The sequence below is a fragment of the Lissotriton vulgaris genome, chromosome 2_2, assembly GCF_964263255.1.
Source record: "Lissotriton vulgaris chromosome 2_2, aLisVul1.2, whole genome shotgun sequence".
NCBI lineage: Eukaryota > Metazoa > Chordata > Amphibia > Caudata > Salamandridae > Lissotriton > Lissotriton vulgaris.
This window is the reverse complement of record NC_141688.1, coordinates 229,073,563-229,088,105: the sequence shown is the minus strand read 5'-3', so window position 1 is coordinate 229,088,105 and position 14,543 is coordinate 229,073,563.

Sequence of the window (14,543 nt, the reverse complement as noted above, 5' to 3'; positions counted from 1 at the left end):
CTGATCTTACCCCTGATGAAGGAACTGCCCCAGAGGTTGTTAGGCCTGGCCTGGCAGAGCCTCTGATGGCAGTGGACCCTTCTCAGGTGGGATCCAGTCTGGAGCAGGTAACCTGCCCCTCTCTACCTTGCCTCAGTCAGCCCAGGGCTGCAGAGGACAAGAAGGACAGTGAGACCCAGAGGGCCCCCTGTCAAATGAAGCACCCCCATCAACAGATTAGGGGCACCAAAACTAGTAGGCCTAGTAAGGTGAAAACTTTAAAAACTCCTGAGGGAGCCCCCTTAAAAACAGTTAGGGACCTCCCACAGATGGATTCTGTTGGGCACAGCCAAACCTGGGACCCAAAGGGCCCAAACCTGAACTGTCCCTCCAGCAAGCCAAACAGAGGGACCCAGCCTCCAGCTTTAGGTAGCCAGAGGTTGACCCTGAGAGCTCAGTGCAACTCAGTTGAAGAAAAAAAGGCACACATGGTGGAAGATAATTGGAGGAAGTTGAGCCCAAAAATAGTGGGGCCTCACTTCAATACTCCATATCCAAACCAGCCTTTAACTTTGCATAAACACACCCAAGGTAGTGATTCCCTATGGTGGAGACCCTCTAATACCCCTAGGGTGAGGGACTGCTTAGTGGACCATGAGACAGGGGGTACCCATGCTAGTGCAGGTACTTCCTTATATGGCCACTCAGGCAATAAAGGCTTACCTGGCCAAGGATAGCCTTATCTCCTTTCGTTTGGGGGGGGGTTATGTAGGAAGGTGGCTACCTGACTATGGTTACCCCAGATTTTTTGCCCTGTGTTTAGCTGGTTTTCGACTTAGTTGGCCTGGTTCCCTGCTAATCAGGGCCCCAGGCTATCTGCTCTCTCTGTAAAATGGATTCCATGTACCCTAGGTGCATAACTAGATTGGCTTGGGTCACCTTATCAGCCCCTGTACAGAGCACTATAGGTGCCCAGGGCATAGGTGCATCCAAGGCCTACCAGGGGCTGCAGCATATCTTTTGCCACCCCTGGCTGGCTATCTAAATTGACACAACTGGCTGATCACTCAGCTGGGGCAAGTGGGTGTAATCACCCCTTGCTTAGATATGGTATACCTATATCTAAACCTATATCTGGACACATATATAACCTGGGAGCCACTCCTATGGAAGGCCTCATCAATCCTGGAGGCAGAGTGCGTGGTTTTATGTGAGATGGTGCTCTGGCATGAGCTGAGCCTGTCTGCAGCTGTCGGGAACAACTCCCTAAGCTGATCCGGGATAATGCCATACCATATACTCTTAAGCGCATTATAATCCTCGCGGTTATATAGCAACTTTGGTTTGGCTTTATCAAAACATGTCGTGTAAGGTGTCATACGAATTGGAATACTATCCCCTCGCCAGTTCTGGCGACGGGGATAGCATTCCACCCTTCTAGAGGGAGAAGACATGTTACTTTACTGAAACGCGGTTGATTTAAAATGAGCCTCAGATCCACAAAATGGATGCCCCTGCCACAGACACGGGTCTGGCCTCCTGCTGCTGACCGAAACCCGGCAGAGGAGGCCTGGACAAAGAGTTTCCTGTCACAGGGCGGTGTCAAACCACCCCAGACAGGAGATAGTGGATTGGAGTAGGGAGGTTTCAAAGAAACCAGACACTGCCTGGGGAGCACAAGGCTGCCCCTGGCAGGATCCGGCCAAACCGGTTCTGGGGCCTCCCAGCCCCTGTCCCAGCGCGGCCAGGATCAAAGGAGAGGGGTGTAACCACCCCCTTCCTGGGTCCCACCCATAGGAGGGGACCTAGCAGGATGTCCAACCCCCTAGATTCGAATAAGAGGGGGAGCAGTCCCAACGGACCTCAGATCATCCTGAAGAAACATAAGAAACGAAATCTGGACCCTTCGACTTTCTACACGACGTGAGAAGACTGAAGAATCTCCCTTGTGGTCAAGGAGTGACCACCCTGTGCAAACAGGCACCATCCAGCCCTCGACCCTTGCTTTGTTGCAGTTCCCGCCGGAACTCGAGCGACAGAGATCGACGAGATCAAGCTTGCCTGCCTTCTACCTGCCCGATCCACAGTCCCTGCAGAGCTGAGACCCGTGGAGGCGACCGGAAGCGTGGGGCACGCCATCTTGAAAAGGCCACGAGACGCTGACCGTGCAGTCCACGAGTGACCCTCGAAGCTGTACACCGGGGTTTGAGAAGCCCCAGCCCCGAGCTCCACTTGCACCAAAGCTCACCCCTCCACACTCGACGAGTGCTGCGTGGGGCCCTTCTGCCTGTGTGTGCTCGACGCGTTGGCCCGGTCACTTGCCAGCTGGCTTGTGGCCCCTGTGCCGACGAACTTTGAAATCCGACTTGCTTTTCTGGTTGCTCCAGATCTGCACCAGCTCCTGTGAAAAGGAGCACCCACTCTGACCCTCCTGGTTCGAGTGATAAGCAATCTCCCGGTTCCGCGTGGATTGCTTTTGCCAAGTGCTGTTTGCTACAATCTTCAAGCCGACGGTGCGGACGGCGAGAGCCTACGTGGGACAGATCGTGACCTGCTCCTGGACGTCGCAGATGCCCCAGAGCCCACGTGACAGCGGAGAGAAGCCTATCGACAACCGCCTGATTGCGCCCGACATTGCCTGGTTCCGTCCTGGTTCCACCCTGGTCACTGCTGAGTGACCCAGACTCTGTCCCCTCTGCTTTCAGGTACTTTTCTACATCGATCCACCCTTGGATCGCACCGGACACTTCTGCTTCACAGCGCCTGCAGCTGCAACAGCTCCAAGCACCCAGAACCTGCGTGACAGAACCCGACGCCACTTCGACCCTGTGCACCCACGGCCTGTGGGTGAGGTAACTTTGCAACGCCGGTGTCTTTACACTGGTACACACCTCTAGGGTCTGTGTCTGAAGTTTTGTGTTCCTAGGTTCAGCGGAAGTATCATTTAATTCACTTTAACTAACTTTTACGCACCATTGACTTTACATTGGTGCGCGCCGCACTTTCCGTGCTGCACCCGTATCCTGTGGGCTACTCCCGACTTCTTCATTGCTTGTCCTGACTGCTCCCAGCGAATCTCTAGGCCCTAGGCCTAACCAATATTCGATAAGTGTTACTTATACCATTTTTTTAGTATATGGTCTGAGTGGCCCCCCGCCCTCAGCCATAATTGTGCCAACTTTATATGTTTAACAGTGCTTTTGATTTAACGCTTGTGCCCCTTTCCTCATAAAGAGTACTGGGGAGTAATTTAGAAATAAATACATATATTTTTACAATATATACTTGTGTGGTGTCCTTTCATTTGATTACAGGATTGTATGTGGTAAAACAGCTCGCTTAACACGACCTCTTAAGTTTAGCCTTTAGGCTGCTTAGTCCATGCTACCACTAGGATAGCTTGTCTAACAAGGTTGACTTACAACCAGACATCTTTGGGGTTTGTTTGGACTGATACCCAGTGGTTCCAGAATTGGAAACACTACATATCAGGCCAACTTCTCACAGCCTCTGATGGCAGTGGACCCTTCTCAGGTGGGATCCAGTCTGGAGCAGGTAACCTGCCCCTCTCTACCTTGCCTTAGTCAGCCCAGGGCTGCAGAGGACAAGAAGGACAGTGAGACCCAGAGGGCCCCCTGTCAAATAAAGCACCCCCATCAACAGATTAGGGGCACCAAAACTAGTAGGCCTAGTAAGGTGAAAACTTTAAAAACTCCTGAGGGAGCCCCCTTAAAAACAGTTAGGGACCTCCCACAGATGGATTCTGTTGGGCACAGCCAAACCTGGGACCCAAAGGGCCCAAACCTGAACTGTCCCTCCAGCAAGCCAAACAGAGGGACCCAGCCTCCAGCTTTAGGTAGCCAGAGGTTGACCCTGAGAGCTCAGTGCAACTCAGTTGAAGAAAGAAAGGCACACATGGTGGAAGATAATTGGAGGAAGTTGAGCCCAAAAATAGTGGAGCCTCACTTCAATACTCCATATCCAAACCAGCCTTTAACTTTGCATAAACACACCCAAGGTAGTGATTCCCTATGGTGGAGACCCTCTAATACCCCTAGGGTGAGGGACTGCTTAGTGGACCATGAGACAGGGGGTACCCATGCTAGTGCAGGTACTTCCTTATATGGCCACTCAGGCAATAAAGGCTTACCTGGCCAAGGATAGCCTTATCTCCTTTCGTTTGGGGGGGGTTATGTAGGAAGGTGGCTACCTGACTATGGTTACCCCAGATTTTTTTGCCTTGTGTTTAGCTGGTTTTCGACTTAGTTGGCCTGGTTCCCTGCTAATCAGGGCCCCAGGCTATCTGCTCTCTCTGTAAAATGGATTCCATGTACCCTAGGTGCATAACTAGATTGGCTTGGGTCACCTTATCAGCCCCTGTACAGAGCACTATAGGTGCCCAGGGCATAGGTGCATCCAAGGCCTACCAGGGGCTGCAGCATATCTTTTGCCACCCCTGGCTGGCTATCTAAAATTGACACAACTGGCTGATCACTCAGCTGGGGCAAGGTGGTGTAATCACCCCTTGCTTAGATATAGTATGCCTATATCTAAACCTATCTGGACACATATAAACCTGTGAGCCACTCCTATGGCAGGCCTTAACAATCCTGAAGGCAGAGTGCATGGTTTAATGTGAGATGGTGCTCTAGCATGAGCTGAGCCTGTCTGCAGCTGTCGGGACCAATTCCCTTAGCTGTACCGGGATAATGCCAAACCATATACTATTAAGTGCATTATAATCCTCGCGGTTATATGTTAACTTTGGTTTGGCTTTATCAAAACATGTCGTGTAAGGTGTCATACGAATTGGAATACTACCCCCTCGCCAGTCCTGGCGACGGGGGTAGCATTCCACCCCTCTAGAGGGGACGACATGTTACTTTTGCTAAAACGCGGTTGATTTTTAAAAGAGCCTCAGATCCACAAAATGGATGCTTCTGCCACAGACACATGTCTGACCTCCTGCTGCTGACCGAAACTCAGCAGAGGAGGCCTGGACAAAGGCTTTCCTGTCACAGGGAGGTGTGACACCACCCCAGACAGGAGATAGTGGATTGTAGCAGGGATGTTTGAAAGAAACCAGACAGTGCCTGGGGAGCACAAGGCTTCCCCTTGCATAATCCGGTCAAACCAGTTCTGGGGCAGCCCAGCCCCAGCTCCAGTGAGACCTGGACAAAGGAAAGGGGGTGTAACCACCCCCCTTCCTGGTCCCACCCATAGGGGAGGGACCTAGCAGGAGATCCACCCCTCAGATTGGAATAAGAGGGGGAGCAGTGCCAATGCAACTCAGATCATCCTGAAATCAACTTTAAACTAAGAAGACGACTGGACTTCGACATTCTGATGATAGAAGACTGAAGAGCATCTCCCTTGTGGCCAAGGAGGGGCCACCCTGTGAACACAGGCATCACCCAGCACCTCGACGTCTGCTTTGCCGCCGCCTCCCGCCGGAGCCCGAGTGCAGAGCCTGACAAGACCCAACTTCCCAGACTTCTCCTAGCCCGATCCACAGTCCCTGCAAAGAAGGGACCCGTGGAGGCACCGAGAGACGTGGGAGCGGCCATCTTGAAAGAACCCCGAGACGCTGACTGCGCAGCACCCGAGGCACCCTCGACTCTGTGCTTTGGGGTTTGAGAAGCCCCATAACCGAGCAGCATTTTCACCAAAGATCAGCCCTCCAGCATCTCCACAATCTGCGTGGGGCCCTTTTGTTTTGTGCCACTCGACTCGCCATCTCGTCCGCTTGTCACGTGGTCAGCGGCCATCTTGGCGACGAAATCTACGATTTACACTGTGGGTCTGGTTGCTCCAGACCTGCCCTCGCTCCTGTAGAAAGGAGTACCCGCTCTGACCTTGCTGGTCCGAGTAATAAGCCTTTTTTACTTTCCCCGTGGCTTGCATTAGCCAAGGCTTGTTTGCTTCAATCGAGTTGCCGACACCGCCATCAGCTTGAGCCTTTGAGGGACAGCTCTTGATCGACTCCTGGACGTCCTTGACCTCTTCGTGTCCACGTGGCTGCAGAGAGAAGCAACCCCTGATCACCTGTTTGCACCCGACTTTGCCTGGTTCCAATCTGGTTCCACGGTGGTCACTGGTCAGTGACTTTGAACATTGTCCCCTCTGCTTTCAGGTCTTCACCACTTCAGATCCACCCTTGGATCGCACCGGACACTTCTGCTTCACAGCGCCTGCAGCTGCAACAGCTCCAAGCACCAAGAACCTGCGTGACAGAACCCGACGCCACTTCGACCCTGTGCACCCACGGCCTGTGGGTGAGGTAACTTTGCAACGCCGGTGTCCTTACACTGGTACACACCTCTAGGGTCTGTGTCTAAAGTTTTGTGTTCCTAGGTTCAGCGGAAGTATCATTTAATTCACTTTAACTAACTTTTACGCACCATTGACATTACATTGGTGCGCGCCGCACTTTCCGTGCTGCACCCGTCTCCTGTGGGCTACTCCCGACTTCTTCATTGCTTGTCCTGACTGCTCCCAGCGAATCTCTAGGCCCTAGGCCTAACCATTGTTCGATAAGTGTTACTTATACCATTTTTTTAGTATATGGTCTGAGTGGCCCCCCGCCCTCAGCCATAATTGTGCCAACTTTATATGTTTAACAGTGCTTTTGATTTAACGCTTGTGCCCCTTTCCTCATAAAGAGTACTGGGGAGTAATTTAGAAATAAATACATATATTTTTACAATATATACTTGTGTGGTGTCCTTTCATTTGATTACAGGATTGTATGTGGTAAAACAGCTCGCTTAACACGACCTCTTAAGTTAAGCCTTTAAGGCTGCTTAGTCCATGCTACCACTAGGATAGCTTGTCTACAAGGTTGACTTACAACCTGACATCTTTGGGGTTTGTTTGGACTGATACCCAGTGGTTCCAGAATTGGAAACACTACATATCAGGCCAACTTCTCACATGTGTCATATGACATTTGTGTCATATATGTCGTATGTCATATGTGTCATATGTGTCATATATGTCATGTGTGTCATATATGTCACATATGTCATATATGTGTCATATGTCATATGTCTCATATTTGTCATATGTGTCATATGTGTCATATCACTCATATGTGTCATATGTGTTATATGTGTCATATATGTCATATGTCATATGTGTCATATATGTCTTATGTGTCATATGTGTCATATGTGTCATGTGTCATATGTCATATGTGTCATATATGTCATATGTCATATGTGTCATATGTCATATGTGTCATATGTCATGTGTCTCATATATGTCATATGTGTCATATATGTCATATGTGCGATATATGTCATGTGTGTCATATATGTCATATGTGTGATATATGTCATATATGTCATATATGTGATATGTGTCATATGTCATATGTCATATGTGTCATATATGTCATATGTGTCATATGTCATATGTCATATGTCATATGTGTCATATATGTCATATGTGTCATATGTCATGTGTGTCATATGTCATATGTGTCATATATGTCATATGTCATATGTGTGATATAGGTCATATGTGCCATATATGTCATATGTGTCATATATGTCATACGTGTCATATATGTCATATGTGTCATATGTCATATGTGTCATATGACATTTGTGTCATATATGTCATATGTCATATGTGTCATATGTGTCATATATGTCATATGTGTCATATATGTCACATATGTCATATATGTGTCATATGTCATATGTCTCATATTTGTCATATGTGTCATATGTGTCATATCTCTCATATGTGTCATATGTGTTATATGTGTCATATATGTCATATGTCATATGTGTCATATATGTCTTATGTGTCATATGTGTCATATGTGTCATGTGTCATATGTCATATGTGTCATATATGTCATGTGTCATATGTGTCATATGTGTCATAAGTGTCATATATGTCATATATGTCATGTGCCATATAGGTCATATGTGTCATATGTCATATATGTCATATGTCATATGTGTCATATGTCATATGTGTCATATGTCATGTGTCTCATATATGTCATATGTGTCATATATGTCATATGTGCGATATATGTCATGTGTGTCATATATGTCATATGTGTGATATATGTCATATATGTCATATATGTGATATGTGTCATATGTCATATGTCATATGTGTCATATATGTCATATGTGTCATATGTCATATGTCATGTCATATGTGTCATATATGTCATATGTGTCATATGTCATGTGTGTCATATGTCATATGTGTCATATATGTCTTATGTCATATGTGTCATATGTGTCATATGTGTCATATATGTCATATGTGTCATATATGACATATGTGTCATATGTCTCATATATATCATATGTCTCATATATGTCATATTTGTCATATGTGTCATATGTGTCATATATCTCATATGTGTCATATGTGTTATATGTGTCATATATGTCATATGTCATATGTGTCATATATGTCTTATGTGTCATATGTGTCATATATGTCATATGTGTCATGTGTCATATGTCATGTGTAGGAGAGTAGGGTCTGCTATCCTATGGTCACCCCAATTTTTGCTTTTTGCTTCACTGGTTTTCGACTTACTGAGGCTGTGGGCCTGCTAATCAGACCCCCAGCCTGCTGTTCTCTCTCTAAATTTATAATACATGTGCTATAGGTACATACCACAATTGGAAATGGATGCCTTGTCAGCCCCTGTACCATGCACTATAGGTGCTCAGGGCATAGGTGCCACCAAGGCCTACCAGGGGCTGAAGCATAGCTTTTGCCACCCCTGGCTGGTTCTTAAATTGACACAACTGGCTGATCACTCAGCTGGGGCAAGTGGGTGTAATCACCCCTTGCTTAGATATAGTATACCTATATCTAAACCTATATCTGGACACATATATAACCTGTGAGCCACTCCTATGGAAGGCCTCATCAATCCTGGAGGCAGAGTGCGTGGTTTTATGTGAGATGGAGCTCTGGCATGAGCTGAGCCTGTCTGCAGCTGTCGGGAACAACTCCCTAAGCTGATCCGGGATAATGCCATACCATATACTCTTAAGCGCCTTATAATCCTCGCGGTTATATAGCAACTTTGGTTTGGCTTTATCAAAACATGTCGTGTAAGGTGTCATACGAATTGGAATACTACCCCCTCGCCAGTTCTGGCGACGGGGGTAGCATTCCACCCTTCTAGAGGGAGAAGACATGTTACTTTACTGAAACGCGGTTGATTTAAAATGAGCCTCAGATCCACAAAATGGATGCCCCTGCCACAGACACGGGTCTGGCCTCCTGCTGCTGACCGAAACCCGGCAGAGGAGGCCTGGACAAAGAGTTTCCTGTCACAGGGCGGTGTCAAACCACCCCAGACAGGAGATAGGGGATTGGAGTAGGGAGGTTTCAAAGAAACCAGACACTGCCTGGGGAGCACAAGGCTGCCCCTGGCAGGATCCGGCCAAACCGGTTCTGGGGCCTCCCAGCCCCTGTCCCAGCGCGGCCAGGATCAAAGGAGAGGGGTGTAACCACCCCCTTCCTGGGTCCCACCCATAGGAGGGGACCTAGCAGGATGTCCAACCCCCCAGATTCGAATAAGAGGGGGAGCAGTCCCAACGGACCTCAGATCATCCTGAAGAAACATAAGAAACGAAATCTGGACCCTTCGACTTTCTACACGACGTGAGAAGACTGAAGAATCTCCCTTGTGGTCAAGGAGTGACCACCCTGTGCAAACAGGCACCATCCAGCCCTCGATCCTTGCTTTGTTGCAGTTCCCGCCGGAACTCGAGCGACAGAGATCGACGAGATCAAGCTTGCCTGCCTTCTACCTGCCCGATCCACAGTTCCTGCAGAGCTGAGACCCGTGGAGGCGACCGGAAGCGTGGGGCACGCCATCTTGAAAAGGCCACGAGACGCTGACCGTGCAGCCCACGAGTGACCCTCGAAGCTGTACACCGGGGTTTGAGAAGCTTTAGCCCCGAGCTCCACTTGCACCAAAGCTCACCCCTCCACACTCGACGAGTGCTGCGTGGGGCCCTTCTGCTTGTGTGCGCTCGACGCGTTGGCCCGGTCACTTGCCAGCTGGCTTGTGGCCCCTGTGCCGACGAAACTTGAAATACGACTTGCTTTTCTGGTTGCTCCAGATCTGCACCAGCTCCTGTGAAAAGGAGCACCCACTCTGACCCTCCTGGTTCGAGTGATAAGCAATCTCCCGGTTCTGCGTGGATTGCTTTTGCCAAGTGCTGTTTGCTGCAATCTTGAAGCCGACGGTGCTGACGGCGAGAGCCTACGTGGGACAGATCGTTTCCTGCTCCTGGACATCGCAGATGCCCCAGAGCCCACGTGACAGCGGAGAGAAGCCTATCGACAACCGCCTGATTGCGCCCGACATTGCCTGGTTCCACCCTGGTCACTGCTGAGTGACCCAGACTCTGTCCCCTCTGCTTTCAGGTACTTTTCTACTTCGATCCACCCTTGGATCGCACCGGACACTTCTGCTTCACAGCGCCTGCAGCTGCAACAGCTCCAAGCACCAAGAACCTGCGTGACAGAACCCGACGCCACTTCGACCCTGTGCACCCACGGCCTGTGGGTGAGGTAACTTTGCAACGCCGGTGTCCTTACACTGGTACACACCTCTAGGGTCTGTGTCTAAAGTTTTGTGTTCCTAGGTTCAGCGGAAGTATCATTTAATTCACTTTATCCAACTTTTACGCACCATTGACTTTGCATTGGTGCGCGCCGCACTTTCCGTGCTGCACCCGTCTCCTGTGGGCTACTCCCGACTTCATCAGTGCTAGTCCTGACTGCTCCCAGCGAATCTCTAGGCCCTAGGCCTAACCATTGTTCGATAAGAGTTCCTTATACCATTTTTTTAGTATATGGTTTGAGTGGCCACCCTCCCTCATCCATAATTGTGCAACTTTATATGTTTTACTGTGCTTTTGATTTAACGCTTGTGCCCCTTTCCTCATAAAGAGTACTGGGGAGTAATTTAGAAATAAATACATATATTTTTACAATATATACTTGTGTGGTGTCCTTTCATTTGATTACAGGATTGTATGTGGTAAAACAGCTCGCTTAACACGACCTCTTAAGTTAAGCCTTTAAGGCTGCTTAGTCCATGCTACCACTAGGATAGCTTGTCTACAAGGTTGACTTACAACCTGACATCTTTGGGGTTTGTTTGGACTGATACCCAGTGGTTCCAGAATTGGAAACACTACATATCAGGCCAACTTCTCACATTGGTGTGCAGCGGTGCGGATTTGAGCTTGCTGTTTGTTTTACCATTGCAATCTTTATCAAATTGAAAGATCACATCAAGTACCTCCAGGTACATATAAATCAAAAGCTTAGCATATTAAGTTCTACTGAACTTAGTAGTTGTAGATAAAAGGGATTAGCACACCCTGACTACAACTCACTAGCAAGGTACAGTAGGAAACCACTTAGTGTAGGTAAGTGCACCACTTACACCTCACTAGCAGTCATGTCTGATACAGGTAGAGCCTCAGGCTCTGCTCCTGTAGAAGTTGATCCTATAGGGACAACATCCAGATATGACAACCTTAGCCACAATGTGAGAAGTTGGCCTGATATGTAGTGTTTCCAATTCTGGAACCACTGGGTATCAGTCCAAACAAACCCCAAAGATGTCAGGTTGTAAGTCAACCTTGTTAGACAAGCTATCCTAGTGGTAGCATGGACTAAGCAGCCTTAAAGGCTTAACTTAAGAGGTCGTGTTAAGCGAGCTGTTTTACCACATACAATCCTGTAATCAAATGAAAGGACACCACACAAGTATATATTGTAAAAATATATGTATTTATTTCTAAATTACTCCCCAGTACTCTTTATGAGGAAAGGGGCACAAGCGTTAAATCAAAAGCACTGTTAAACATATAAAGTTGGCACAATTATGGCTGAGGGCGGGGGGCCACTCAGACCATATACTAAAAAAATGGTATAAGTAACACTTATCGAGCAATGGTTAGGCCTAGGGCCTAGAGATTCGCTGGGAGCAGTCAGGACAAGCAATGAAGAAGTCGGGAGTAGCCCACAGGATACGGGTGCAGCACGGAAAGTGCGGCGCGCACCAATGTAAAGTCAATGGTGCGTAAAAGTTAGTTAAAGTGAATTAAATGATACTTCCACTGAACCTAGAAACACAAAACTTCAGACACAGACCCTAGAGGTGTGTGCCAGTGTAAGGACACCGGCGTTGCAAAGTTACCTCACCCACAGGCCGTGGGTGCACAGGGTCGAAGTGGCGTCGGGTTCTGTCACGCAGGTTCTTGGTGCTTGGAGCTGTTGCAGCTGCAGGCGCTGTGAAGCAGAAGTGTCCGGTGCGATCCAAGGGTGGATCGAAGTAGAAAAGTACCTGAAAGCAGAGGGGACAGAGTCTGGGTCACTCAGCAGTGACCAGGGTGGAACCAGGACGGAACCAGGCAATGTCGGGCGCAATCAGGCGGTTGTCGATAGGCTTCTCTCCGCTGTCACGTGGGCTCTGGGGCATCTGCGACGTCCAGGAGCAGGTCACGATCTGTCCCACGTAGGCTCTCGCCGTCAGCACCGTCGGCTTGAAGATTGTAGCAAACAGCACTTGGCAAAAGCAATCCACGCGGAACCGGGAGATTGCTTATCACTCGAACCAGGAGGGTCAGAGTGGGTGCTCCTTTTCACAGGAGCTGGTGCAGATCTGGAGCAACCAGAAAAGCAAGTCGGTTTTCAAGTTTCGTCGGCACAGGGGCCACAAGCCAGCTGGCAAGTGACCGGGCCAACGCGTCGAGCACACACAGGCAGAAGGGCCCCACGCAGCACTCGTCGAGTGTGGAGGGGTGAGCTTTGGTGCAAGTGGAGCTCGGGGCTGGGGCTTCTCAAACCCCGGTGTACAGCTTCGAGGGTCACTCGTGGGCTGCACGGTCAGCGTCTCGTGGCCTTTTCAAGATGGCGTGCCCCACGCTTCCGGTCGCCTCCACGGGTCTCAGCTCTGCAGGGACTGTGGATCGGGCAGGTAGAAGGCAGGCAAGCTTGATCTCGTCGATCTCTGTCGCTCGAGTTCCGGCGGGAACTGCAACAAAGCAAGGGTCGAGGGCTGGATGGTGCCTGTTTGCACAGGGTGGTCACTCCTTGACCACAAGGGAGATTCTTCAGTCTTCTCACGTCGTGTAGAAAGTCGAAGGGTCCAGATTTCGTTTCTTATGTTTCTTCAGGATGATCTGAAGTCCGTTGGGACTGCTCCCCCTCTTATTCGAATCTAGGGGGTTGGACATCCTGCTAGGTCCCCTCCTATGGGTGGGACCCAGGAAGGGGGTGGTTACACCCCTCTCCTTTGATCCTGGCCGCGCTGGGACAGGGGCTGGGAGGCCCCAGAACCGGTTTGGCCGGATCCTGCAAGGGGCAGCCTTGTGCTCCCCAGGCAGTGTCTGGTTTCTTTGAAACCTCCCTACTCCAATCCACTATCTCCTGTCTGGGGTGGTTTGACACCGCCCTGTGACAGGAAACTCTTTGTCCAGGCCTCCTCTGCCGGGTTTCGGTCAGCAGCAGGAGGCCAGACCCGTGTCTGTGGCAGGGGCATCCATTTTGTGGATCTGAGGCTCATTTTAAATCAACCGCGTTTCAGCAAAGTAACATGTCTTCTCCCTCTAGAAGGGTGGAATGCTACCCCCGTCGCCAGAACTGGCGAGGGGGTAGTATTCCAATTCGTATGACACCTTACACGACATGTTTTGATAAAGCCAAACCAAAGTTGCTATATAACCGCGAGGATTATAAGGCGCTTAAGAGTATATGGTATGGCATTATCCCGGATCAGCTTAGGGAGTGGTTCCCGACAGCTGCAGATAGGCTCAGCTCATGCCAGAGCTCCATCTCACATAAAACCACGCACTCTGCCTCCAGGATTGATGAGGCCTTCCATAGGAGTGGCTCACAGGTTATATATGTGTCCAGATATAGGTTTAGATATAGGTATACTATATCTAAGCAAGGGGTGATTACACCCACTTGCCCCAGCTGAGTGATCAGCCAGTTGTGTCAATTTAAGAACCAGCCAGGGGTGGCAAAAGCTATGCTTCAGCCCCTGGTAGGCCTTGGTGGCACCTATGCCCTGAGCACCTATAGTGCATGGTACAGGGGCTGACAAGGAGTCCATTTCCAATTGTGGTATGTACCTATAGCACATGTATTATAAATTTAGAGAGAGAACAGCAGGCTGGGGGTCTGATTAGCAGGCCCACAGCCTCAGTAAGTCGAAAACCAGTGAAGCAAAAAGCAAAAATTGGGGTGACCATAGGATAGCAGACCCTACTCTCCTACATAACCCCCCCCCAAACGCAGGGACATTAAACTTAACCTTGACCAGATAAGTCTTCATGTTCTAAGTGGAAGTACCTGGAGAGACCATCTGCATTACCATGGTCAGTCCCTGGGCGGTGCTCCACTGTAAAGTCCATCCCCTGTAGGGAAATGGACCACCTGAGCAGTTTGGGATTTTCACCCTTCATCTGATTTAGCCACAAGAGGGGCTTATGGTCTGTCTGAATTAGGAAGTGAGTACCAAACAAGTATGGCCTCAACTT